The 26,790-nt window shown below is 47.3% G+C and overlaps 5 non-coding genes across 5 annotated transcripts; all 5 read left to right on the forward strand.

The window, feature by feature from the left end:
- Positions 1-864: 864 nt before the first annotated feature.
- trnad-guc (transfer RNA aspartic acid (anticodon GUC)) lies at positions 865-936 on the forward strand. Its single transcript has one exon. It is a non-coding gene; the product is annotated as a tRNA-Asp (tRNA).
- Positions 937-9,185: 8,249 nt separating this feature from the next.
- Positions 9,186-9,257, forward strand: trnad-guc (transfer RNA aspartic acid (anticodon GUC)). The gene has a single exon. It is a non-coding gene; the product is annotated as a tRNA-Asp (tRNA).
- A 1,591-nt stretch (positions 9,258-10,848) lies between these two features.
- Positions 10,849-10,920, forward strand: trnad-guc (transfer RNA aspartic acid (anticodon GUC)). Its single transcript has one exon. It is a non-coding gene; the product is annotated as a tRNA-Asp (tRNA).
- A 1,592-nt stretch (positions 10,921-12,512) lies between these two features.
- trnad-guc (transfer RNA aspartic acid (anticodon GUC)) lies at positions 12,513-12,584 on the forward strand. The gene has a single exon. It is a non-coding gene; the product is annotated as a tRNA-Asp (tRNA).
- A 4,916-nt stretch (positions 12,585-17,500) lies between these two features.
- trnad-guc (transfer RNA aspartic acid (anticodon GUC)) lies at positions 17,501-17,572 on the forward strand. Its single transcript has one exon. It is a non-coding gene; the product is annotated as a tRNA-Asp (tRNA).
- Positions 17,573-26,790: the final 9,218 nt, after the last annotated feature.

Raw genomic sequence — 26,790 nt, forward strand, 5'->3', positions numbered from 1 at the left:
TCTCTTGAATGTTAACATTCAATCTGAAAGCACACGACTTTCAGTCAGCTCACACAACAACATGCTGCCTAAACTAATCCTTCTTTCCTTGTACGTCTGCTTCGAATGCGAATCACCTTATCTTCTTGTCCTCTGGTTAACCCTTCCCTCCTGCCACAAAAAAGCTCTCTCGCTCAAAACAGTCCTTGTTTGGAACACCAAGATCAAAACTTCTGTGAGCACGAGAGAACAACGCCCATCTTGCACTTTTGCACACCGTGTACCTGAAGTCATCCACGGCGAGCCCATGGTGCCAATCCTTCTCGATACCCACACGAAGGATTTATTTCTAAAGTGTGGTGTCGGGAAAGGGGAAAAGAATAATGCAGCGTGGGCCAAAACATTGAACTCCAAGTATTTTGCATATCGTGCTTGCTTCTGTTGCAAAGCCAGGAAAAGAGAGAAAAACAAACAAGTAAAGAAAGAAAGAAACAAACAAGCAAACAAGCAAAAAAAAAATCATATGCGTTTCCTGCTTGCCTATAGTGGCCGATGATGTGCAATATCAAGCCCGCAAAAGAGCGAATCCGCCGTCCAGATCTCTGCAGCTGTCACAGGACTGAACTGGATGAAAGTGTTGAATGTATGCCATCACAGAGAGGAGGCAAATCACTGTGCGATGTAACATCAATGATGTGGGATGAGGGATAAAATTGAATTGATTGAGTCAAGAGCTTTAGCGGTGGTACTGCGTCGGCTGCCTGGCTCCAAAGTAGAAGCCTAAATGGTGATGGAAACGTGCCCCCTCCAAGCTGACACAACATCTGTGAAGCCCAAAGGTGGCTGGCAATCTCTGGCAAACTGTAGGAAGCCCATCTGTGTGCTTCCTCGTTAGTATAGTGGTGAGTGTCCCCGCCTGTCACGCGGGAGACCGGGGTTCAATCCCTCGACGGGGAGGCGTGAGCGTTTCTGAGGCCACCCGAGAGCTGTCTGGGGAAACTTCTTGAATTCCAAATCGCTTTGCACTGCCGCATGGAGACTCTCATCCACAACACGTACGCGGCCCGCCACCCATTTTATCAAAACTATCAACAGCAAACATGTTCCACACATCCGCCTATCACAATCACCGCACAACATCCGCTCTTTACTCATCAGTCTGGCCACTTTCTCTTCTTTGCATTCACAAAGCGGCTCATTCAAAATGCACTAAACACATTTTCCTTGGCACATTTCATTGCTTCATTAAACCGCGACGCTTTCGACAACCAACATGCTTTATAAGCCACGACGCAACACATTACACTACATCTTTCACGTGGCAGCAACACCAATGCGTTCATAGTCTGACAGCAAAATAACCCTCTAGCAGCCACACACCACCACCTGTTCAAGGCAGATAGACAATCTGAAGAGGAAGGTCACACACCTTGTACGCCATCAAACTTCAGCAAGGGCCACCTGGACGGAAAGAAGTGAAAGGTGGCAAAGATTAATAACCTCGAATGGCTCAGTAACAAGCGCAACGAGACAAGGTGCTCAGAGGCACTGAAGAAAGTGTTGGGAATGCTACATGCCCAATACACATAGCCTGTGCGATCCCTTTGCAAGAGCTACTCAACGTATTCGAGTGATCAGCCCTCGGCCCTGATTTTTTTTTAATTCCCTTGCAGCATCCTGCCATTCTCTCTTGAATGTTAACATTCAATCTGAAAGCACACGACTTTCAGTCAGCTCACACAACAACATGCTGCCTAAACTAATCCTTCTTTCCTTGTACGTCTGCTTCGAATGCGAATCACCTTATCTTCTTGTCCTCTGGTTAACCTTTTACTCCTGCCACAAAAAAAGCTTTCTCGCTCAAAACAGTCCTTGTTTGGAACACCAAGATCAAAACTTCTGTGAGCACGAGAGAACAACGCCCATCTTGCACTTTTGAACACCGTGTACCTGAAGTCATCCACGGCGAGCCCATGGTGCCAATCCTTCTCGATACCCACACGAAGGATTTCTTTCTAAAGTGTGGTGTCGGGAAAGGGGAAAAGAATAATGCAGCGTGGGCCAAAACATTGAACTCCAAGTATTTTGCATATCGTGCTTGCTTCTGTTGCAAAGCCAGGAAAAGAGAGAAAAACAAACAAGTAAAGAAAGAAAGAAAGAAACAAGCAAACAAGCAAAATAAAATCATATGCGTTTCCTGCTTGCCTGTAGTGGCCGATGATGTGCAATATCAAGCCCGCAAAAGTGCGATCCCGCCGTCCAGATCTCTGCAGCTGTCACAGGACTGAACTGGATGAAAGTGTTGAATGTATGCCATCACAGAGAGGAGGCAAATCACTGTGCGATGTAACATCAATGATGTGGGATGAGGGATAACATTGAATTGATTGAGTCAAGAGCTTTAGCGGTGGTACGGCGTCGGCTGCCTGGCTCCAAAGTCGAAGCCGAAATGGTGATGGAAACGTGCCCCCTCCAAGCTGACACAGCATCTTTGAAGCCCAAAGGTGGCTGGCAATCTCTGGCAAACTGCAAAAAACGTCTCCGTGTGCTTACTCGTTAGTATAGTGGTGAGTATCCCCGCCTGTCACGCGGGAGACCGGGGTTCAATACCCCGACGGGGAGGCGTGAGCGTTGCCAGGGCCACCCGAGAGCTGTTCGGGGAAACTTTTTGAATTCCAAATCGCTTTGCACTGCCGCATGGAGACTCTCATCCAAAACACATACGCGGCCCGCCACCCATTTTATCAAAACTATCAACAGCAAACATGTTCCACACATCCGCCTATCACAATCACCGCACAACATCCGCTCTTTACTCATCAGTCTGGCCACTTTCTCTTCTTTGCATTCACAAAGCGGCTCATTCAAAATGCACTAAACACATTTTCCTTGGCACATTTCATTGCTTCATTAAACCGCGACGCTTTCGACAACCAACATGCTTTATAAGCCACGACGCAACACATTTCACTACATCTTTCACGCCGCAGCAACACCATTGCGTTCATAGTCTGACAGCAAAATAACCCTCTAGCAGCCACACACCACCACCTGTTCAAGGCAGATAGACAATCTGAGGAGGAAGGTCACACACCTTGTACGCCATCAAACTTCAGCAAGGGCCACCTGGACGGAAAGAAGTGAAAGGTGGCAAAGGTTAATAACCTCGAATGGCTCAGTAACAAGCGCAACGAGACAAGGTGCTAAGAGGCACTGAAGAAAGTGTTGGGAATGCTACATGCCCAATACACATAGCCTGTGCGATCCCTTTGCAAGAGCTACTCAACGTATTCGAGTGATCAGCCCTCGGCCCTGATTTTTTTTTAATTCCCTTGCAGCATCCTGCCATTCTCTCTTGAATGTTAACATTCAATCTGAAAGCACACGACTTTCAGTCAGCTCACACAACAACATGCTGCCTAAACTAATCCTTCTTTCCTTGTACGTCTGCTTCGAATGCGAATCACCTTATCTTCTTGTCCTCTGGTTAACCCTTCCCTCCTGCCACAAAAAAGCTTTCTCGCTCAAAACAGTCCTTGTTTGGAACACCAAGATCAAAACTTCTGTGAGCACGAGAGAACAACGCCCATCTTGCACTTTTGCACACCGTGTACCTGAAGTCATCCACGGCGAGCCCATGGTGCCAATCCTTCTCGATACCCACACGAAGGATTTATTTCTAAAGTGTGGTGTCGGGAAAGGGGAAAAGAATAATGCAGCGTGGGCCAAAACATTGAACTCCAAGTATTTTGCATATCGTGCTTGCTTCTGTTGCAAAGCCAGGAAAAGAGAGAAAAACAAACAAGTAAAGAAAGAAAGAAACAAACAAGCAAACAAGCAAAAAAAAATCATATGCGTTTCCTGCTTGCCTGTAGTGGCCGATGATGTGCAATATCAAGCCTGCAAAAGTGCGAATCCGCCATTCAAATCTCTGCAGCTGTCACAGGACTGAACTGGATGAAAGTGTTGAATGTATGCCATCACAGAGAGGAGGCAAATCACTGTGCGATGTAACATCAATGATGTGGGATGAGGGATAAAATTGAATTGATTGAGTCAAGAGCTTTAGCGGTGGTACTGCGTCGGCTGCCTGGCTCCAAAGTAGAAGCCTAAATTGTGATGGAAACGTGCCCCCTCCAAGCTGACACAACATCTGTGAAGCCCAAAGGTGGCTGGCAATCTCTGGCAAACTGTAGGAAGCCCATCTGTGTGCTTCCTCGTTAGTATAGTGGTGAGTGTCCCCGCCAATCACGCGGGAGACCGGGGTTCAATCCCTCGACGGGGAAGCGTGAGCGTTTCTGAGGCCACCCGAGAGCTGTCCGGGGAAACTTCTTGAATTCCAAATCGCTTTGCACTGCCGCATGGAGACTCTCATCCACAACACGTACGCGGCCCGCCACCCACTTTATCAAAACTATCAACAGCAAACATGTTCCACACATCCGCCTATCACAATCACCGCACAACATCCGCTCTTTACTCATCAGTCTGGCCACTTTCTCTTCTTTGCATTCACAAAGCGGCTCATTCAAAATGCACTAAACACATTTTCCTTGGCACATTTCATTGCTTCATTAAACCGCGACGCTTTCGACAACCAACATGCTTTATAAGCCACGACGCAACACATTACACTACATCTTTCACGCCGCAGCAACACCATTGCGTTCATAGTCTGACAGCAAAATAACCCTCTAGCAGCCACACACCACCACCTGTTCAAGGCAGATAGACAATCTGAGGAGGAAGGTCACACACCGTGTACGCCATCAAACTTCAGCAAGGGCCACCTGGACGGAAAGAAGTGAAAGGTGGCAAAGGTTAATAACCTCGAATGGCTCAGTAACAAACGCAACGAGACAAGGTGCTCAGAGGCACTGAAGAAAGTGTTGGGAATGCTACATGCCCAATACACATAGCCTGTGCGATCCCTTTGCAAGAGCTACTCAACGTATTCGAGTGATCAGCCCTCGGCCCTGATTTTTTTTTAATTCCCTTGCAGCATCCTGCCATTCTCTCTTGAATGTTAACATTCAATCTGAAAGCACACGACTTTCAGTCAGCTCACACAACAACATGCTGAATAAACTAATCCTTCTTTCCTTGTACGGCTGCTTCGAATGCGAATCACCTTATCTTCTTGTCCTCTGTTTAACCCTTCCCTCCTGCCACAAAAAAGCTTTCTCGCTCAAAACAGTCCTTGTTTGGAACACCAAGATCAAAACTTCTGTGAGCACGAGAGAACAACGCCCATCTTGCACTTTTGCACACCGTGTACCTGAAGTCATCCACGGCGAGCCCATGGTGCCAATCCTTCTCGATACCCACACGAAGGATTTCTTTCTAAAGTGTGGTGTCGGGAAAGGGGAAAAGAATAATGCAGCGTGGGCCAAAACATTGAACTCCAAGTATTTTGCATATCGTGCTTGCTTCTGTTGCAAAGCCAGGAAAAGAGAGAAAAACAAACAAGTAAAGAAAGAAAGAAAGAAACAAGCAAACAAGCAAAATAAAATCATATGCGTTTCCTGCTTGCCTGTAGTGGCCGATGATGTGCAATATCAAGCCCGCAAAAGTGCGATCCCGCCGTCCAGATCTCTGCAGCTGTCACAGGACTGAACTGGATGAAAGTGTTGAATGTATGCCATCACAGAGAGGAGGCAAATCACTGTGCGATGTAACATCAATGATGTGGGATGAGGGATAAAATTGAATTGATTGAGTCAAGATCTTTAGCGGTGGTACTGCGTCGGCTGCCTGGCTCCAAAGTCGAAGCCTAAATGGTGATGGAAACGTGCCCCCTCCAAGCTGACACAACATCTTTGAAGCCCAAAGGTGGCTGGCAATCTCTGGCAAACTGTAAAATGCGTCTCCGTGTGCTTCTTCGTTAGTATAGTGGTGAGTATCCCTGCCTATCACGCGGGAGACCGGGGTTCAATACCCCGACGAGGAGGCGTGAGCGTTGCTAAGGCCACCCGAGAGCTGTTAGGGGAATCTTTTTGAATTCCAAATCGCTTTGCACTGCCGCATGGAGACTCTCATCCACAACACGTACGCGGCCCGCCACCCGTTTTATCAAAACTATCAACAGCAAACATGTTCCACACATCCGCCTATCACAATCACCGCACAACATCCGCTCTTTACTCATCAGAATGGCCACTTTCTCTTCTTTGCATTCTCAAAGCGGCTCATTCAAAATGCACTAAACACATTTTCCTTGGCACATTTCATTGCTTCATTAAACCGCGACGCTTTCTACAACCAACATGCTTTATAAGCCACGACGCAACACATTTCACTACATCTTTCACGCGGCAGCAACACCATTGCGTTCATAGTCTGACAGCAAAATGACCCTCCAGCAGCCACACACCACCACCTGTTCAAGGCAGATAGATAATCTGAGGAGGAAGGTCACACACCTTGTACGCCATCAAACATCAGCAAGGGCCACCTGGACGGAAAGAAGTGAAAGGTGGCAAAGGTTAATAACCTCGAATGGCTCAGTAACAAGCGCAACGAGACAAGGTGCTCAGAGGCACTGAAGAAAGTGTTGGGAATGCTACATGCCCAATACACATAGCCTGTGCGATCCCTTTGCAAGAGCTACTCAACGTATTCGAGTGATCAGCCCTCGGCCCTGATTTTTTTTTAATTCCCTTGCAGCATCCTGCCATTCTCTCTTGAATGTTAACATTCAATCTGAAAGCACACGACTTTCAGTCAGCTCACACAACAACATGCTGCCTAAACTAATCCTTCTTTCCTTGTACGTCTGCTTCGAATGCGAATCACCTTATCTTCTTGTCCTCTGGTTAACCCTTCCCTCCTGCCACAAAAAAGCTTTCTCGCTCAAAACAGTCCTTGTTTGGAACACCAAGATCAAAACTTCTGTGAGCACGAGAGAACAACGCCCATCTTGCTCTTTTGCACACCGTGTACCTGAAGTCATCCACGGCGAGCCCATGGTGCCAATCCTTCTCGATACCCACACGAAGGACTTCTTTCTAAAGTGTGGTGTCGGGAAAGGGGAAAAGAATAATGCAGCGTGGGCCAAAACATTGAACTCCAAGTATTTTGCATATCGTGCTTGCTTCTGTTGCAAAGCCAGGAAAAGAGAGAAAAACAAACAAGTAAAGAAAGAAAGAAACAAACAAGCAAACAAGCAAAAAAAAACCATATGCGTTTCCTGCTTGCCTGTAGTGGCCGATGATGTGCAATATCAAGCCCGCAAAAGTGCGAATCCGCCGTCCAGATCTCTGCAGCTGTCACAGGACTGAACTGGATGAAAGTGTTGAATGTATGCCATCACAGAGAGGAGGCAAATCACTGTGCGATGTAACATCAATGATGTGGGATGAGGGATAAAATTGAATTGATTGAGTCAAGAGCTTTAGCGGTGGTACTGCGTCGGCTGCCTGGCTCCAAAGTAGAAGCCTAAATGGTGATGGAAACGTGCCCCCTCCAAGCTGACACAACATCTCTGAAGCCCAAAGGTGGCTGCCAATCTCTGGCAAACTGTCGGAAACCTTTCAGTGTGCTTCCTCGTTAGTATAGTGGTGAGTATCCCCGCCTATCACGCGGGCGACCGATGTTCAATTCCCCGACGGGGACGCGTGAGCGTTGCTGAGGCCACCTGAGAGCTGTTAGGGGAAACTTTTTGAATTCCAAATCGCTTTGCACTGCCGCATGGAGACTCTCATCCACAACACGTACGCGGCCCGCCACCCGTTTTATCAAAACTATCAACAGCAAACATGTTCCACACATCCGCCTATCACAATCACCGCACAACATCCGCTCTTTACTCATCAGACTGGCCACTTTCTCTTCTTTGCATTCTCAAAGCGGCTCATTCAAAATGCACTAAACACATTTTCCTTGGCACATTTCATTGCTTCATTAAACCGCGACGCTTTCTACAACCAACATTCTTTATAAGCCACGACGCAACACATTTCACTACATCTTTCACGCGGCAGCAACACCATTGCGTTCATAGTCGGACAGCAAAATGACCCTCCAGCAGCCACACACCACCACCTGTTCAAGGCAGATAGACAATCTGAGGAGGAAGGTCACACACCTTGTACGCCATCAAACTTCAGCAAGGGCCACCTGGACGGAAAGAAGTGAAAGGTGGCAAAGGTTAATAACCTCGAATGGCTCAGTAACAAGCGCAACGAGACAAGGTGCTCAGAGGCAATGAAGAAAGTGTTGGGAATGCTACATGCCCAATACACATAGCCTGTGCGATCCCTTTGCAAGAGCTACTCAACGTATTCGAGTGATCAGCCCTCGGCCCTGATTTCTTTTTAATTCCCTTGCAGCATCCTGCCATTCTCTCTTGAATGTTAACATTCAATCTGAAAGCACACGACTTTCAGTCAGCTCACACAACAACATGCTGCCTAAACTAATCCTTCTTTCCTTGTCCGTCTGCTTCGAATGCGAATCACCTTATCTTCTTGTCCTCTGGTTAACCCTTCCCTCCTGCCACAAAAAAGCTTTCTCGCTCAAAACAGTCCTTGTTTGGAACACCAAGATCAAAACTTCTGTGAGCACGAGAGAACAACGCCCATCTTGCTCTTTTGCACACCGTGTACCTGAAGTCATCCACGGCGAGCCCATGGTGCCAATCCTTCTCGATACCCACACGAAGGATTTCTTTCTAAAGTGTGGTGTCGGGAAAGGGGAAAAGAATAATGCAGTGTGGGCCAAAACATTGAACTCCAAGTATTTTGCATATCGTGCTTGCTTCTGTTGCAAAGCCAGGAAAAGAGAGAAAAACAAACAAGTCAAGAAAGAAGGAAACAAACAAGCAAACAAGCAAAAAAAAACCATATGCGTTTCCGGCTTGCCTGTAGTGGCCGATGATGAGCAATATCAAGCCCGCAAAAGTGCGAATCCGCCGTCCAGATCTCTGCAGCTGTCACAGGACTGAACTGGATGAAAGTGTTGAATGTATGCCATCACAGAGAGGAGGCAAATCACTGTGCGATGTAACATCAATGATGTGGGATGAGGGATAAAATTGAATTGATTGAGTCAAGAGCTTTAGCGGTGGTACTGCGTCGGCTGCCTGGCTCCAAAGTAGAAGCCGAAATGGTGATGGAAACGTGCCCCCTCCAAGCTGACACAACATCTCTGAAGCCCAAAGGTGGCTGGCGATCTTTGGAAAACTGTAGGAAGCCTTTCTGCGTGCTTCCTCGTTAGTACAGTGGTGAGTATCCCCGCCTGTCACGCGGTAGACCGGGGTTCAATTCCCCGACGGGGAGGCGTGAGCGTTGCTGATGCCACCCGAGAGCTGTTAGGGGAAGCTTTTTGATTTCCAAATCGCTTTGCACTGCCGCATGGAGACTCTCATCCACAACACGTACGCGGCCCGCCACCCGTTTTATCAAAACTATCAACAGCAAACATGTTCCACACATCCGCCTATCACAATCACCGCACAACATCCGCTCTTGACTCATCAGACTGGCCACTTTCTCTTCTTTGCTTCTCAAAGCGGCTCATTCAAAATGCACTAAACACATTTTCCTTGGCACATTTCATTGCTTCATTAAACCGCGACGCTTTCTGCAACCAACATGCTTTATAAGCCACGACGCAACACATTTCACTACATCTTTCACGCGGCAGCAACACCATTGCGTTCATAGTCTGACAGCAAAATGACCCTCTAGCAGCCACACACCACCACCTGTTCAAGGCAGATAGACAATCTGAGGAGGAAGGTCACACACCTTGTACGCCATCAAACTTCAGCAAGGGCCACCTGGACGGAAAGAAGTGAAAGGTGGCAAAGGTTAATAACCTCGAATGGCTCAGTAACAAGTGCAACGAGACAAGGTGCTCAGAGGCACTGAAGAAAGTGTTGGGAATGCTACATGCCCAATACACATCGCCTGTGCGATCCCTTTGCAAGAGCTACTCAACGTATTCGAGTGATCAGCCCTCGGCCCTGATTTTTTTTTAATTCCCTTGCAGCATCCTGCCATTCTCTCTTGAATGTTAACATTCAATCTGAAAGCACACGACTTTCAGTCAGCTCACACAACAACATGCTGCCTAAACTAATCCTTCTTTCCTTGTACGTCTGCTTCGAATGCGAATCACCTTATCTTCTTGTCCTCTGGTTAACCCTTCCCTCCTGCCACAAAAAAGCTTTCTCGCTCAAAACAGTCCTTGTTTGGAACACCAAGATCAAAACTTCTGTGAGCACGAGAGAACAACGCCCATCTTGCACTTTTGCACACCGTGTACCTGAAGTCATCCACGGCGAGCCCATGGTGCCAATCCTTCTCGATACCCACACGAAGGATTTCTTTCTAAAGTGTGGTGTCGGGAAAGGGGAAAAGAATAATGCAGCGTGGGCCAAAACATAGAACTCCAAGTATTTTGCATATCGTGCTTGCTTCTGTTGCAAAGCCAGGAAAAGAGAGAAAAACAAACAAGTCAAGAAAGAAAGAAACAAACAAGCAAACAAGCAAAAAAAAACCATATGCGTTTCCTGCTTGCCTGCAGTGGCCGATGATGTGCAATATCAAGCCCGCAAAAGTGCGAATCCGCCGTCCAGATCTCTGCAGCTGTCACAGGACTGAACTGGATGAAAGTGTTGAATGTATGCCATCACAGAGAGGAGGCAAATCACTGTGCGATGTAACATCAATGATGTGGGATGAGGGATAAAATTGAATTGATTCAGTCAAGAGCTTTAGCGGTGGTACTGCGTCGGCTGCCTGGCTCCAAAGTAGAAGCCGAAATGGTGATGGAAACGTGCCCCCTCCAAGCTGACACAACATCTCTGAAGCCCAAAGGTGGCTGGCAATCTCTGGCAAACTGTAGGAAGCGTTTCTGTGTGCTTCCTCGTTAGTATAGTGGTGAGTATCCCCGCCTGTCACGCGGGAGACCGGGGTTCAATTCCCCGACGGGGCGGCGTGAGCGTTGCTGAGGCCACCCGAGAGCTATTAGGGGTAACTTTTTGAATTCCAAATGGCTTTGCACTGCCGCATGGAGACTCTCATCCACAACACGTACGCGGCCCGCCACCCGTTTTATCAAAACTATCAACAGCAAACATGTTCCACACATCCGCCTATCACAATCACCGCACAACATCCGCTCTTGACTCATCAGACTGGCCACTTTCTCTTCTTTCCATTCTCAAAGCGGCTCATTCAAAATGCACTAAACACATTTTCCTTGGCACATTTCATTGCTTCATTAAACCGCGACGCTTTCTGCAACCAACATGCTTTATAAGCCACGACGCAACACATTTCACTACATCTTTCACGCGGCAGCAACACCATTGCGTTCATAGTCTGACAGCAAAATGACCCTCTAGCAGCCACACACCACCACCTGTTCAAGGCAGATAGACAATCTGAGGAGGAAGGTCACACACCTTGTACGCCATCAAACTTCAGCAAGGGCCACCTGGACGGAAAGAAGTGAAAGGTGGCAAAGGTTAATAACCTCGAATGGCTCAGTAACAAGTGCAACGAGACAAGGTGCTCAGAGGCACTGAAGAAAGTGTTGGGAATGCTACATGCCCAATACACATAGCCTGTGCGATCCCTTTGCAAGAGCTACTCAACGTATTCGAGTGATCAGCCCTCGGCCCTGATTTCTTTTTAATTCCCTTGCAGCATCCTGCCATTCTCTCTTGAATGTTAACATTCAATCTGAAAGCACACGACTTTCAGTCAGCTCACACAACAACATGCTGCCTAAACTAATCCTTCTTTCCTTGAACGTCTGCTTCGAATGCGAATCACCTTATCTTCTTTTCCTCTGGTTAACCCTTCCCTCCTGCCACAAAAAAGCTTTCTCGCTCAAAACAGTCCTTGTTTGGAACACCAAGATCAAAACTTCTGTGAGCACGAGAGAACAACGCACATCTTGCTCTTTTGCACACCGTGTACCTGAAGTCATCCACGGCGAGCCCATGGTGCCAATCCTTCTCGATACCCACACGAAGGATTTCTTTCCAAAGTGTGGTGTCAGGAAAGGGGAAAAGAATAATGCAGCGTGGGCCAAAACATTGAAGTCCAAGTATTTTGCATATCGTGCTTGCTTCTGTTGCAAAGCCAGGAAAAGAGAGAAAAACAAACAAGTCAAGAAAGAAAGAAACAAACAAGCAAACAAGCAAAAAAAAACCATTTGCGTTGCCTGCTTGCCTGTAGTGGCCGATGATGTGCAATATCAAGCCCGCAAAAGTGCGAATCCGCCGTCCAGACCTCTGCAGCTGTCACAGGACTGAACTGGATGAAAGTGTTGAATGTATGCCATCACAGATAGGAGGCAAATCACTGTGCGATGTAACATCAATGATGTGGGATGAGGGATAAAATTGAATTGATTGAGTCAAGAGCTTTAGCGGTGGTACTGCGTCGGCTGCCTGGCTCCAAAGTAGAAGCCGAAATGGTGATGGAAACGTGCCCCCTCCAAGCTGACACAACATCTCTGAAGCCCAAAGGTGGCTGGCAATCTCTGGCAAACTGTAGGAAGCCTTTCTGTGTGCTTCCTCGTTAGTATAGTGGTGAATATCCCCGCCTGTCACGCGGGAGACCGGGGTTCAATTCCCCGACGGGGAGGCGTGAGCGTTGCTGAGGCCACCCAAGAGCTGTTAGGGGAAACTTTTTGAATTCCAAATCGCTTTGCACTGCCGCATGGAGACTCTCATCCACAACACGTACGCGGCCCGCCACCCGTTTTATCAAAACTATCAACAGCAAACATGTTCCACACATCCGCCTATCACAATCACCGCACAACATCCGCTCTTGACTCATCAGACTGGCCACTTTCTCTTCTTTGCATTCTCAAAGCGGCTCATTCAAAATGCACTAAACACATTTTCCTTGGCACATTTCATTGCTTCATTAAACCGCGACGCTTTCTGCAACCAACATGCTTTATAAGCCACGACGCAACACATTTCACGACATCTTTCACGCGGCAGCAACACCATTGCGTTCATATTCTGACAGCAAAATGACCCTCTAGCAGCCACACACCACCACCTGTTCAAGGCAGATAGACAATCTGAGGAGGAAGGTCACACACCTTGTACGCCATCAAACTTCAGCAAGGGCCACCTGGACGGAAAGATGTGAAAGGTGGCAAAGGTTAATAACCTCGAATGGCTCAGTAACAAGCGCAACGAGACAAGGTGCTCAGAGGCACTGAAGAAAGTGTTGGGAATGCTACATGCCCAATACACATAGCCTGTGCGATCCCTTTGCAAGAGCTGCTCAACGTATTCGAGTGATCAGCCCTCGGCCCTGATTTTTTTTTAATTCCCTTGCAGCATCCTGCCATTCTCTCTTGAATGTTAACATTCAATCTGAAAGCACACGACTTTCAGTCAGCTCACACAACAACATGCTGCCTAAACTAATCCTTCTTTCCTTGTACGTCTGCTTCGAATGCGAATCACCTTATCTTCTTGTCCTCTGGTTAACCCTTCCCTCCTGCCACAAAAAAGCTTTCTCGCTCAAAACAGTCCTTGTTTGGAACACCAAGATCAAAACTTCTGTGAGCACGAGAGAACAACGCCCATCTTGCACTTTTGCACAACGTGTACCTGAAGTCATCCACGGCGAGCACATGGTGCCAATTCTTCTCGATACCCACACGAAGGATTTCTTTCTAAAGTGTGGTGTCGGGAAAGGGGAAAAGAATAATGCAGCGTGGGCCAAAACATTGAACTCCAAGTATTTAGCATATCGTGCTTGCTTCTGTTGCAAAGTCAGGAAAAGAGAGAAAAACAAAGAAGTAAAGATAGAAAGAAACAAACAAGCAAACAAGCAAAAAAAAACATATGCGTTTCCTGCTTGCCTGTAGTGGCCGATGATGTGCAATATCAAGCCCGCAAAAGTGCGAATCCGCCGTCCAGATCTCTGCAGCTGTCACAGGACTGAACTGGATGAAAGTGTTGAATGTATGCCATCACAGAGAGGAGGCAAATCACTGTGCGATGTAACATCAATGATGTGGGATGAGGGATAAAATTGAATTGATTGAGTCAAGAGCTTTAGCGGTGGTACTGCGTCGGCTGCCTGGCTCCAAAGGAGAAGCCTAAATGGTGATGGAAACGTGCCCCTTCAAGCTGACACAACATCTCTGAAGCCCAAAGGTGGCTGGCAGTCTCTGGCAAACTGTAGGAAGCATATCTGTGTGCTTCCTCGTTAGTATAGTGGTGAGTGTCCCCGCCTGTCACGCGGGAGACTGGGGTTCAATTCCCCGATGGGGAGGCGTGAGCCTTGCTGAGGCCACCCGAGAGCGGTCAGGGGAAACTTTCTGAATTCCAAATCGCTTTGCACTGCCGCATGGAGACTCTCATCCACAACACGTACGCGGCCCGCCACCCATTTTATCAAAACTATCAACAGCAAACATGTTCCACACATCCGCCTATCACAATCACCGCACAACATCCGCTCTTTACTCATCAGACTGGCCACTTTCTCTTCTTTGCATTCTCAAAGCTGCTCATTCAAAATGCACTAAACACATTTTCCTTGGCACATTTCATTGCTTCATTAAACCGCGACGCTTTCTACAACCAACATGCTTTATAAGCCACGACGCAACACATTTCACTACATCTTTCACGCGGCAGCAACACCATTGCGTTCATAGTCTGACAGCAAAATGACCCTCTAGCAGCCACACACCACCACCTGTTCAAGGCAGATAGACAATCTGAGGAGGAAGATCACACACCTTGTACGCCATCAAACTTCAGCAAGGGCCACCTGGACGGAAAGAAGTGAAAGGTGGCAAAGGTTAATAACCTCGAATGGCTCAGTAACAAGCGCAACGAGACAAGGTGCTCAGAGGCACTGAAGAAAGTGTTGGGAATGCTACATGCCCAATACACATCGCCTGTGCGATCCCTTTGCAAGAGCTACTCAACGTATTCGAGTGATCAGCCCTCGGCCCTGATTTTTTTTTTAATTCCCTTGCAGCATCCTGCCATTCTCTCTTGAATGTTAACATTCAGTCTGAAAGCACACGACTTTCAGTCAGCTCACACTACAACATGCTGCCTAAACTAATCCTTCTTGCCTTGTACGTCTGCTTCGAATGCGAATCACCTTATCTTCTTGACCTCTGGTTAACCCTTCCCTCCTGCCACAAAAAAAGCTTGCTTGCTCAAAACAGTCCTTGTTTGGAACACCAAGATCAAACCTTCTGTGAGCATGATAGAACAACGCCCATCTTGCACTTTTGCACACCGTGTGCCTGAAGTCATCCACGGCGAGCCCATGGTGCCAATCCTTCTCGATACCCACACGAAGGATTTCTTTCTAAAGTGTGGTGTCGGGAAAGGGGAAAAGAATAATGCAGCGTGGGCCAAAACATTGAACTCCAAGTATTTTGCATATCGAGCTTGCTTCTGTTGCAAAGCCAGGAAAAGAGAGAAAAACAAACAAGTAAAGAAAGAAAGAAAGAAACAAACAAACAAGCAAAAAAAAAATCATATGCGTTTCCTGTTTGCCTGTAGTGGCCGATGATGTGCAATATCAAGCCCGCAAAAGTGCGAATCCGCCGTCCAGATCTCTGCAGCTGTCACAGGACTGAACTGGATGAAAGTGTTGAATGTATGCCATCACAGAGAGGAGGAAAATCACTGTGCGATGTGACATCAATGATGTGGGATGAGGGATAAAATTGAATTGATTGAGTCAAGAGCTTTAGCGGTGGTACTGCGTCGGCTGCCTGGCTCCAAAGTAGAAGCCCAAATGGTGATGGAAACTTGCCCCCTCCAAGCTGACACAACATCTCTGAAGCCCAATGGTGGCTGGCAATCTCTGGCAAACTGTAAAAAGCTTTTCTGTGTGATTCCTCGTTAGTATAGTGGTGAGTATCCTCGCCTGTCACGCGGGAGACCGGTGTTCAATTCCCCGACGGGGAGGCGTGAGCGTTGCTGAGGCCACCCGAGAGCTGTTAGGGGAAACGTTTTGAATTCCAAATCGCTTTGCACTGCCGCATGGAGACTCTCATCCACAACACGTACGCGGCCCGCCACCCATTTTATCAAAACTATCAACAGCAAACATGTTCCACACATCCGCCTATCACAATCACCGCACAACATCCGCTCTTTACTCATCAGACTGGCCACTTTCTCTTCTTTGCATTCTCAAAGCGGCTCATTCAAAATGCACTAAACACATTTTCCTTGGCACATTTCATTGCTTCATTAAACCGCGACGCTTTCGACAACCAACATGCTTTATAAGCCACGACGCAACACATTTCACTGCATCTTTCACGCGGCAGCAACACCATTGCGTTCATAGTCTGACAGCAAAATGACCCTCTAGCAGCCACACACCACCACCTGTTCAAGGCAGATAGACAATCTGAGGAGGAAGGCCACACACCTTGTACGCCATCAAACTTCAGTAAGGGCCACCTGGACGGAAAGAAGTGAAAGGTGGCAATGGTTAATAACCTCGAATGGCTCAGTAACAAGCGCAACGAGACAAGGTGCTCAGAGGCACTGAAGAAAGTGTTGGGAATGCTACATGCCCAATACACATAGCCTGTGCGATCCCTTTGCAAGAGCTACTCAACGTATTCGAGTGATGAGCCCTCGGCCCTGATTTTTTTTTTAATTCCCTTGCAGCATCCTGCCATTCTCTCTTGAATGTTAACATTCAGTCTGAAAGCACACGACTTTCAGTCAGCTCACACAACAACATGCTGCCTAAACTAATCCTTCTTGCCTTGTACGTCTGCTTCGAATGCGAATCACCTTATCTTCTTGTCCTCTGGTTAACCCTGCCACAAAAAAGCTTGCTCGCTCAAAACAGTCCTTGTTTGGAACACCAAGATCAAACCTTCTGTGAGCATGATAGAACAACGCCCATCTTGCACTTTTGCACACCGTGTACCTGAAGACATCCACGGCGAGCCCATGGTGCCAATCCTTCTCGATACCCACACGAAGGATTTCTTTCTAAAGTGTGGTGTCGGGAAAGGGGAAAAGAATAATGCAGCGTGGGCCAAAACATTGAACTCCAAGTATTTTTCATAACGTGCTTGCTTCTGTTGCAAAGCCAGGAAAAGAGAGAAAAACAAACAAGTAAAGAAAGAAAGAAAGAAACAAACAAACAAGCAAAAAAAAAAATCATATGCATTTCCTGTTTGCCTGTAGTGGCCGATGATGTGCAATATCAAGCCCGCAAAAGTGCGAATCCGCCGTCCAGATCTCTGCAGCTGTCACAGGACTGAACTGGATGAAAGTGTTGAATGTATGCCATCACAGAGAGGAGGAAAATCACTGTGCGATGTAACATCAATGATGTGGGATGAGGGATAAAATTGAATTGATTGAGTCAAGAGCTTTAGCGGTGGTACTGCGTCGGCTGCCTGGCTCCAAAGTAGAAGCCCAAATGGTGATGGAAACTTGCCCCCTCCAAGCTGACACAACATCTCTGAAGCCCAATGGTGGCTGGCAATCTCTGGCAAACTGTAAAAAGCCTTTCTGTGTGATTCCTCGTTAGTATAGTGGTGAGTATCCTCGCCTGTCACGCGGGAGACCGGGGTTCAATTCCCCGACGGGGAGGCGTGAGCGTTGCTGAGGCCACCCGAGAGCTGTTAGGGGAAACTTTTTGAATTCCAAATCGCTTTGCACTGCCGCATGGAGACTCTCATCCACAACACGTACGCGGCCCGCCACCCGTTTTATCAAAACTATCAACAGCAAACATGTTCCACACATCCACCTATCACAATCACCGCACAACATCCGCTCTTTACTCATCAGACTGGCCACTTTCTCTTCTTTGCATTCTCAAAGCGGCTCATTCAAAATGCACTAAACACATTTTCCTTGGCACATTTCATTGCTTCATTAAACCGCGACGCTTTCGACAACCAACATGCTTTATAAGCCACGACGCAACACATTTCACTGCATCTTTCACGCGGCAGCAACACCATTGCGTTCATAGTCTGACAGCAAAATGACCCTCTAGCAGCCACACACCACCACCTGTTCAAGGCAGATAGACAATCTGAGGAGGAAGGCCACACACCTTGTACGCCATCAAACTTCAGTAAGGGCCACCTGGACGGAAAGAAGTGAAAGGTGGCAAAGGTTAATAACCTCGAATGGCTCAGTAACAAGCGCAACGAGACAAGGTGCTCAGAGGCACTGAAGAAAGTGTTGGGAATGCTACATGCCCAATACACATAGCCTGTGCGATCCCTTTGCAAGAGCTACTCAACGTATTCGAGTGATCAGCCCTCGGCCCTGATTTTTTTTTTAATTCCCTTGCAGCATCCTGCCATTCTCTCTTGAATGTTAACATTCAATCTGAAAGCACACGACTTTCAGTCAGCTCACACAACAACATGCTGCCTAAACTAATCCTTCTTGCCTTGTACGTCTGCTTCGAATGCGAATCACCTTATCTTCTTGTCCTCTGGTTAACCCTTCCCTCCTGCCACAAAAAAGCTTGCTCGCTCAAAACAGTCCTTGTTTGGAACACCAAGATCAAACCTTCTGTGAGCATGATAGAACAACGCCCATCTTGCACTTTTGCACACCGTGTACCTGAAGACATCCACGGCGAGCCCATGGTGCCAATCCTTCTCGATACCCACACGAAGGATTTCTTTCTAAAGTGTGGTGTCGGGAAAGGGGAAAAGAATAATGCAGCTTGGGCCAAAACATTGAACTCCAAGTATTTTTCATATCGTGCTTGCTTCTGTTGCAAAGCCAGGAAAAGAGAGAAAAACAAACAAGTAAAGAAAGAAAGAAAGAAACAAACAAACAAGCAAAAAAAAAATCATATGCATTTCCTGTTTGCCTGTAGTGGCCGATGATGTGCAATATCAAGCCCGCAAAAGTGCGAATCCGCCGTCCAGATCTCTGCAGCTGTCACAGGACTGAACTGGATGAAAGTGTTGAATGTATGCCATCACAGAGAGGAGGAAAATCACTGTGCGATGTAACATCAATGATGTGGGATGAGGGATAAAATTGAATTGATTGAGTCAAGAGCTTTAGCGGTGGTACCGCGTCGGCTGCCTGGCTCCAAAGTAGAAGCCTAAATGGTGATGGAAACGTGCCCCCTCCAAGCTGACACAACGTCGCTGAAGCCCAATGGTGGCTGGCAATCTCTGGCAAACTGTCGGAAGCCTTTCAGTGTGCTTCCTTGTTAGTATAGTGGTGAGTATCCCCGCCTGTCACGCGGGAGACCGGGGTTCAATTCCCCGTCGTGGAGGCGTGAGCGTTGCTGAAGCCAACCGAGAGCTGTTAGGGGAAACTTTTTCAATTCCAAATCGCTTTGCACTGCCGCATGGAGACTCTCATCCACAACACGTACGCGGCCCGCCACCCGTTTTATCAAAACTATCAACAGCAAACATGTTCCACACATCCGCCTATCACAATCACCGCACAACATCCGCTCTTTACTGATCAGACTGGCCACATTCTCTTCTTTGCATTCTCAAGGCGGCTCATTCAAAATGCACTAAACACATTTTCCTTGGCACATTTCATTGCTTCATTAAACCGCGACGCTTTCTACAACCAACATGCTTTATAAGCCACGACGCAACACATTTCACTACATCTTTCACGCGGCAGTAACACCATTGCGTTCATAGTCTGACAGCAAAATGACCTTCTAGCAGCCACACACCACCACCTGTTCAAGGCAGATAGACAATCTGAGGAGGAAGGTCACACACCTTGTACGCCATCAAACGTCCGTAAGGGCCACCTGGACGGAAAGAAGTGAAAGGTGGCAAAGGTTAATAACCTCGAATGGCTCAGTAACAAGCGCAACGAGACAAGGTGCTCAGAGGCACTGAAGAAAGTGTTGGGAATGCTACATGCCCAATACACATAGCCTGTGCGATCCCTTTGCAAGAGCTACTCAACGTATTCGAGTGATCAGCCCTCGGCCCTGATTTTTTTTTTAATTCCCTTGCAGCATCCTGCCATTCTCTCTTGAATGTTAACATTCAGTCTGAAAGCACACGACTTTCAGTCAGCTCACACAACAACATGCTGCCTAAACTAATCCTTCTTGCCTTGAACGTCTGCTTCGAATGCGAATCACCTTATCTTCTTGACCTCTGGTTAACCCTTCCCTCCTGCCACAAAAAAGCTTGCTCGCTCAAAACAGTCCTTGTTTGGAACACCAAGATCAAGCCTTCTGTGAGCATGATAGAACAACGCCCATCTTGCACTTTTGCACACCGTGTGCCTGAAGACATCCACGGCGAGCCCATGGTGCCAATCCTTCTCGATACCCACACGAAGGATTTCTTTCTAAAGTGTGGTGTCGGGAAAGGGGAAAAGAATAATGCAGCGTGGTCCAAAACATTGAACTCCAAGTATTTTGCATATCGTGCTTGCTTCTGTTGCAAAGCCAGGAAAAGAGAGAAAAACAAACAAGTAAAGAAAGAAAGAAACAAACAAACAAACAAGCAAAAAAAAAATCATATGCGTTTCCTGTTTGCCTGTAGTGGCCGATGATGTGCAATATCAAGCCCGCAAAGGTGCGAATCCGCCGTCCAGATCTCTGCAGCTGTCACAGGATTAAACTGGATGAAAGTGTTGAATGTATGCCATCACAGAGAGGAGGAAAATCACTGTGCGATGTAACATCAATGATGTGGGATGAGGGATAAAATTGAATTGATTGAGTCAAAAGCTTTAGCGGTGGTACTGCGTCGGCTGCCTGGCTCCAAAGTAGAAGCCTAAATGGTGATGGAAACTTGCCCCCTCCAAGCTGACACAACATCTCTGAAGCCCAATGGTGGCTGGCAATCTCTGGCAAACTGTAAAAAGCCTTTCTGTGTGATTCTTCGTTAGTGTAGTGGTGAGTATCCTCGCCTGTCACGCTGGAGACCGGGGTTCAATTCCCCGACGGTGAGGCGTGAGCATTGCTGAGGCCACCCGAGAGCTGTTAGGGGAAACGTTTTGAATTCCAAATCGCTTTGCACTGCCGCATGGAGACTCTCATCCACAACACGTACGCGGCCCGCCACCCGTTTTATCAAAACTATCAACAGCAAACATGTTCCACACATCCGCCTATCACAATCACCGCACAACATCCGCTCTTTACTCATCAGACTGGCCACTTTCTCTTCTTTGCATTCTCAAAGCGGCTCATTCAAAATGCACTAAACACATTTTCCTTGGCACATTTCATTGCTTCATTAAACCGCGACGCTTTCTACAACCAACATGCTTTATAAGCCACGACGCAACACATTTCACTACATCTTTCACGCGGCAGCAACACCATTGCGTTCATAGTCTGACAGCAAAATGACCCTCTAGCAGTCACACACCACCACCTGTTCAAGGCAGATAGACAATCTGAGGAGGAAGGTCACACACCTTGGACGCCATCAAACTTCAGTAAGGGCCACCTGGACGGAAAGAAGTGAAAGGTGGCAAAGGTTAATAACCTCGAATGGCTCAGTAACAAGCGCAACGAGACAAGGTGCTCAGAGGCACTGAAGAAAGTGTTGGGAATGCTACATGCCCAATACACATAGCCTGTGCGATCCCTTTGCAAGAGCTACTCAACGTATTCGAGTGATCAGCCCTCGGCCCTGATTTTTTTTTTAATTCCCTTGCAGCATCCTGCCATTCTCTCTTGAATGTTAACATTCAGTCTGAAAGCACACGACTTTCAGTCAGCTCACACAACAACATGCTGCCTAAACTAATCCTTCTTGCCTTGTACGTCTGCTTCGAATGCGAATCACCTTATCTTCTTGTCCTCTGGTTAACCCTTCCCTCCTGCCACAAAAAAGCTTGCTCGCTCAAAACAGTCCTTGTTTGGAACACCAAGATCAAACCTTCTGTGAGCATGATAGAACAACGCCCATCTTGCACTTTTGCACACCGTGTACCTGAAGACATCCACGGCGAGCCCATGGTGCCAATCCTTCTCGATACCCACACGAAGGATTTCTTTCTAAAGTGTGGTGTCGGGAAAGGGGAAAAGAATAATGCAGCGTGGGCCAAAACATTGAACTCCAAGTATTTTGCATATCGTGCTTGCTTCTGTTGCAAAGCCAGGAAAAGAGAGAAAAACAAACAAGTAAAGAAAGAAAGAAAGAAACAAACAAACAAGCAAAAAAAAAAATCATATGCATTTCCTGTTTGCCTGTAGTGGCCGATGATGTGCAATATCAAGCCCGCAAAAGTGCGAATCCGCCGTCTAAATCTCTGCAGCTGTCACAGGACTGAACTGGATGAAAGTGTTGAATGTATGCCATCACAGAGAGGAGGAAAATCACTGTGCGATGTAACATCAATGATGTGGGATGAGGGATAAAATTGAATTGATTGAGTCAAGAGCTTTAGCGGTGGTACTGCGTCGGCTGCCTGGCTCCAAAGTAGAAGCCTAAATGGTGATGGAAACGTGCCCCTTCCAAGCTGACACAACATCTCTGAAGCCCAATGGTGGCTGGCAATCTCTGGCAAACTGTCGGAAGCCTTTCTGTGTGCTTCCTCGTTAGTGTAGTGGCGAGTATCCCCGCCTGTCACGCGGGAGACCGGGGTTCAATTCCCCGACGTGCAGGCGTGAGCGTTACTGAGGCCACCCGAGAGCTGTTAGGGTAAACTTTTTGAATTCCAAATCGCTTTGCACTGCCGCATGGAGACTCTCATCCACAACACGTACGCGGCCCGCCACCCGTTTTATCAAAACTATCAACAGCAAACATGTTCCACACATCCGCCTATCACAATCACCGCACAACATCCGCTCTTTACTGATCAGACTGGCCACTTTCTCTTCTTTGCATTCTCAAGGCGGCTCATTCAAAATGCACTAAACACATTTTCCTTGGCACATTTCATTGCTTCATTAAACCGCGACGCTTTCTACAACCAACATGCTTTATAAGCCACGACGCAACACATTTCACTACATCTTTCACGCGGCAGTAACACCATTGCGTTCATAGTCTGACAGCAAAATGACCTTCTAGCAGCCACACACCACCACCTGTTCAAGGCAGATAGACAATCTGAGGAGGAAGGTCACACACCTTGTACGCCATCAAACGTCCGTAAGGGCCACCTGGACGGAAAGAAGTGAAAGGTGGCAAAGGTTAATAACCTCGAATGGCTCAGTAACAAGCGCAACGATACAAGGTGCTCAGAGGCACTGAAGAAAGTGTTGGGAATGCTACATGCCCAATACACATAGCCTGTGCGATCCCTTTGCAAGAGCTACTCAACGTATTCGAGTGATCAGCCCTCGGCCCTGATTTTTTTTTTAATTCCCTTGCAGCATCCTGCCATTCTCTCTTGAATGTTAACATTCAGTCTGAAAGCACACGACTTTCAGTCAGCTCACACAACAACATGCTGCCTAAACTAATCCTTCTTGCCTTGAACGTCTGCTTCGAATGCGAATCACCTTATCTTCTTGACCTCTGGTTAACCCTTCCCTCCTGCCACAAAAAAGCTTGCTCGCTCAAAACAGTCCTTGTTTGGAACACCAAGATCAAGCCTTCTGTGAGCATGATAGAACAACGCCCATCTTGCACTTTTGCACACCGTGTGCCTGAAGACATCCACGGCGAGCCCATGGTGCCAATCCTTCTCGATACCCACACGAAGGATTTCTTTCTAAAGTGTGGTGTCGGGAAAGGGGAAAAGAATAATGCAGCGTGGTCCAAAACATTGAACTCCAAGTATTTTGCATATCGTGCTTGCTTCTGTTGCAAAGCCAGGAAAAGAGAGAAAAACAAACAAGTAAAGAAAGAAAGAAACAAACAAACAAACAAGCAAAAAAAAAATCATATGCGTTTCCTGTTTGCCTGTAGTGGCCGATGATGTGCAATATCAAGCCCGCAAAGGTGCGAATCCGCCGTCCAGATCTCTGCAGCTGTCACAGGATTAAACTGGATGAAAGTGTTGAATGTATGCCATCACAGAGAGGAGGAAAATCACTGTGCGATGTAACATCAATGATGTGGGATGAGGGATAAAATTGAATTGATTGAGTCAAGAGCTTTAGCGGTGGTACTGCGTCGGCTGCCTGGCTCCAAAGTAGAAGCCTAAATGGTGATGGAAACTTGCCCCCTCCAAGCTGACACAACATCTCTGAAGCCCAATGGTGGCTGGCAATCTCTGGCAAACTGTAAAAAGACTTTCTGTGTGATTCTTCGTTAGTGTAGTGGTGAGTATCCTCGCCTGTCACGCTGGAGACCGGGGTTCAATTCCCCGACGGGGAGGCGTGAGCATTGCTGAGGCCACCCGAGAGCTGTTAGGGGAAACGTTTTGAATTCCAAATCGCTTTGCACTGCCGCATGGAGACTCTCATCCACAACACGTACGCGGCCCGCCACCCGTTTTATCAAAACTATCAACAGCAAACATGTTCCACACATCCGCCTATCACAATCACCGCACAACATCCGCTCTTTACTCATCAGACTGGCCACTTTCTCTTCTTTGCATTCTCAAAGCGGCTCATTCAAAATGCACTAAACACATTTTCCTTGGCACATTTCATTGCTTCATTAAACCGCGACGCTTTCTACAACCAACATGCTTTATAAGCCACGACGCAACACATTTCACTACATCTTTCACGCGGCAGCAACACCATTGCGTTCATAGTCTGACAGCAAAATGACCCTCTAGCAGTCACACACCACCACCTGTTCAAGGCAGATAGACAATCTGAGGAGGAAGGTCACACACCTTGGACGCCATCAAACTTCAGTAAGGGCCACCTGGACGGAAAGAAGTGAAAGGTGGCAAAGGTTAATAACCTCGAATGGCTCAGTAACAAGCGCAACGAGACAAGGTGCTCAGAGGCACTGAAGAAAGTGTTGGGAATGCTACATGCCCAATACACATAGCCTGTGCGATCCCTTTGCAAGAGCTACTCAACGTATTCGAGTGATCAGCCCTCGGCCCTGATTTTTTTTTTAATTCCCTTGCAGCATCCTGCCATTCTCTCTTGAATGTTAACATTCAGTCTGAAAGCACACGACTTTCAGTCAGCTCACACAACAACATGCTGCCTAAACTAATCCTTCTTGCCTTGTACGTCTGCTTCGAATGCGAATCACCTTATCTTCTTGTCCTCTGGTTAACCCTTCCCTCCTGCCACAAAAAAGCTTGCTCGCTCAAAACAGTCCTTGTTTGGAACACCAAGATCAAACCTTCTGTGAGCATGATAGAACAACGCCCATCTTGCACTTTTGCACACCGTGTACCTGAAGACATCCACGGCGAGCCCATGGTGCCAATCCTTCTCGATACCCACACGAAGGATTTCTTTCTAAAGTGTGGTGTCGGGAAAGGGGAAAAGAATAATGCAGCGTGGGCCAAAACATTGAACTCCAAGTATTTTGCATATCGTGCTTGCTTCTGTTGCAAAGCCAGGAAAAGAGAGAAAAACAAACAAGTAAAGAAAGAAAGAAAGAAACAAACAAACAAGCAAAAAAAAAATCATATGCATTTCCTGTTTGCCTGTAGTGGCCGATGATGTGCAATATCAAGCCCGCAAAAGTGCGAATCCGCCGTCCAAATCTCTGCAGCTGTCACAGGACTGAACTGGATGAAAGTGTTGAATGTATGCCATCACAGAGAGGAGGAAAATCACTGTGCGATGTAACATCAATGATGTGGGATGAGGGATAAAATTGAATTGATTGAGTCAAGAGCTTTAGCGGTGGTACTGCGTCGGCTGCCTGGCTCCAAAGTAGAAGCCTAAATGGTGATGGAAACGTGCCCCTTCCAAGCTGACACAACATCTCTGAAGCCCAATGGTGGCTGGCAATCTCTGGCAAACTGTCGGAAGCCTTTCTGTGTGCTTCCTCGTTAGTGTAGTGGCGAGTATCCCCGCCTGTCACGCGGGAGACCGGGGTTCAATTCCCCGACGTGGAGGCGTGAGCGTCACTGAGGCCACCCGAGAGCTGTTAGGGGAAACTTTTTGAATTCCAAATCGCTTTGCACTGCCGCATGGAGACTCTCATCCACAACACGTACGCGGCCCGCCACCCGTTTTATCAAAACTATCAACAGCAAACATGTTCCACACATCCGCCTATCACAATCACCGCACAACATCCGCTCTTTACTCATCAGACTGGCCACTTTCTCTTCTTTGCATTCTCAAAGCGGCTCATTCAAAATGCACTAAACACATTTTCCTTGGCACATTTCATTGCTTCATTAAACCGCGACGCTTTCTACAACCAACATGCTTTATAAGCCACGACGCAACACATTTCACTACATCTTTCACGCGGCAGTAACACCATTGCGTTCATAGTCTGACAGCAAAATGACCCTCTAGCAGCCACACACCACCACCTGTTCAAGGCAGATAGACAATCTGAGGAGGAAGGTCACACACCTTGTACGCCATCAAACTTCAGCAAGGGCCACCTGGACGGAAAGAAGTGAAAGGTGGCAAAGGTTAATAACCTCGAATGGCTCAGTAACAAGCGCAACGAGACAAGGTGCTCAGAGGCACTGAAGAAAGTGTTGGGAATGCTACATGCCCAATACACATAGCCTGTGCGATCCCTTTGCAAGAGCTACTCAACGTATTCGAGTGATCAGCCCTCGGCCCTGATTTTTTTTTTAATTCCCTTGCAGCATCCTGCCATTCTTTCTTGAATGTTAACATTCAGTCTGAAAGCATACGACTTTCAGTCAGCTCACACAACAACATGCTGCCTAAACTAATCCTTCTTGCCTTGAACGTCTGCTTCGAATGCGAATCACCTTATCTTCTTGACCTCTGGTTAACCCTTCCCTCCTGCCAC

This window comes from Heterodontus francisci, chromosome 34 (genome assembly GCF_036365525.1).
Source record: "Heterodontus francisci isolate sHetFra1 chromosome 34, sHetFra1.hap1, whole genome shotgun sequence".
In the NCBI taxonomy this organism is placed as follows: domain Eukaryota; kingdom Metazoa; phylum Chordata; class Chondrichthyes; order Heterodontiformes; family Heterodontidae; genus Heterodontus; species Heterodontus francisci.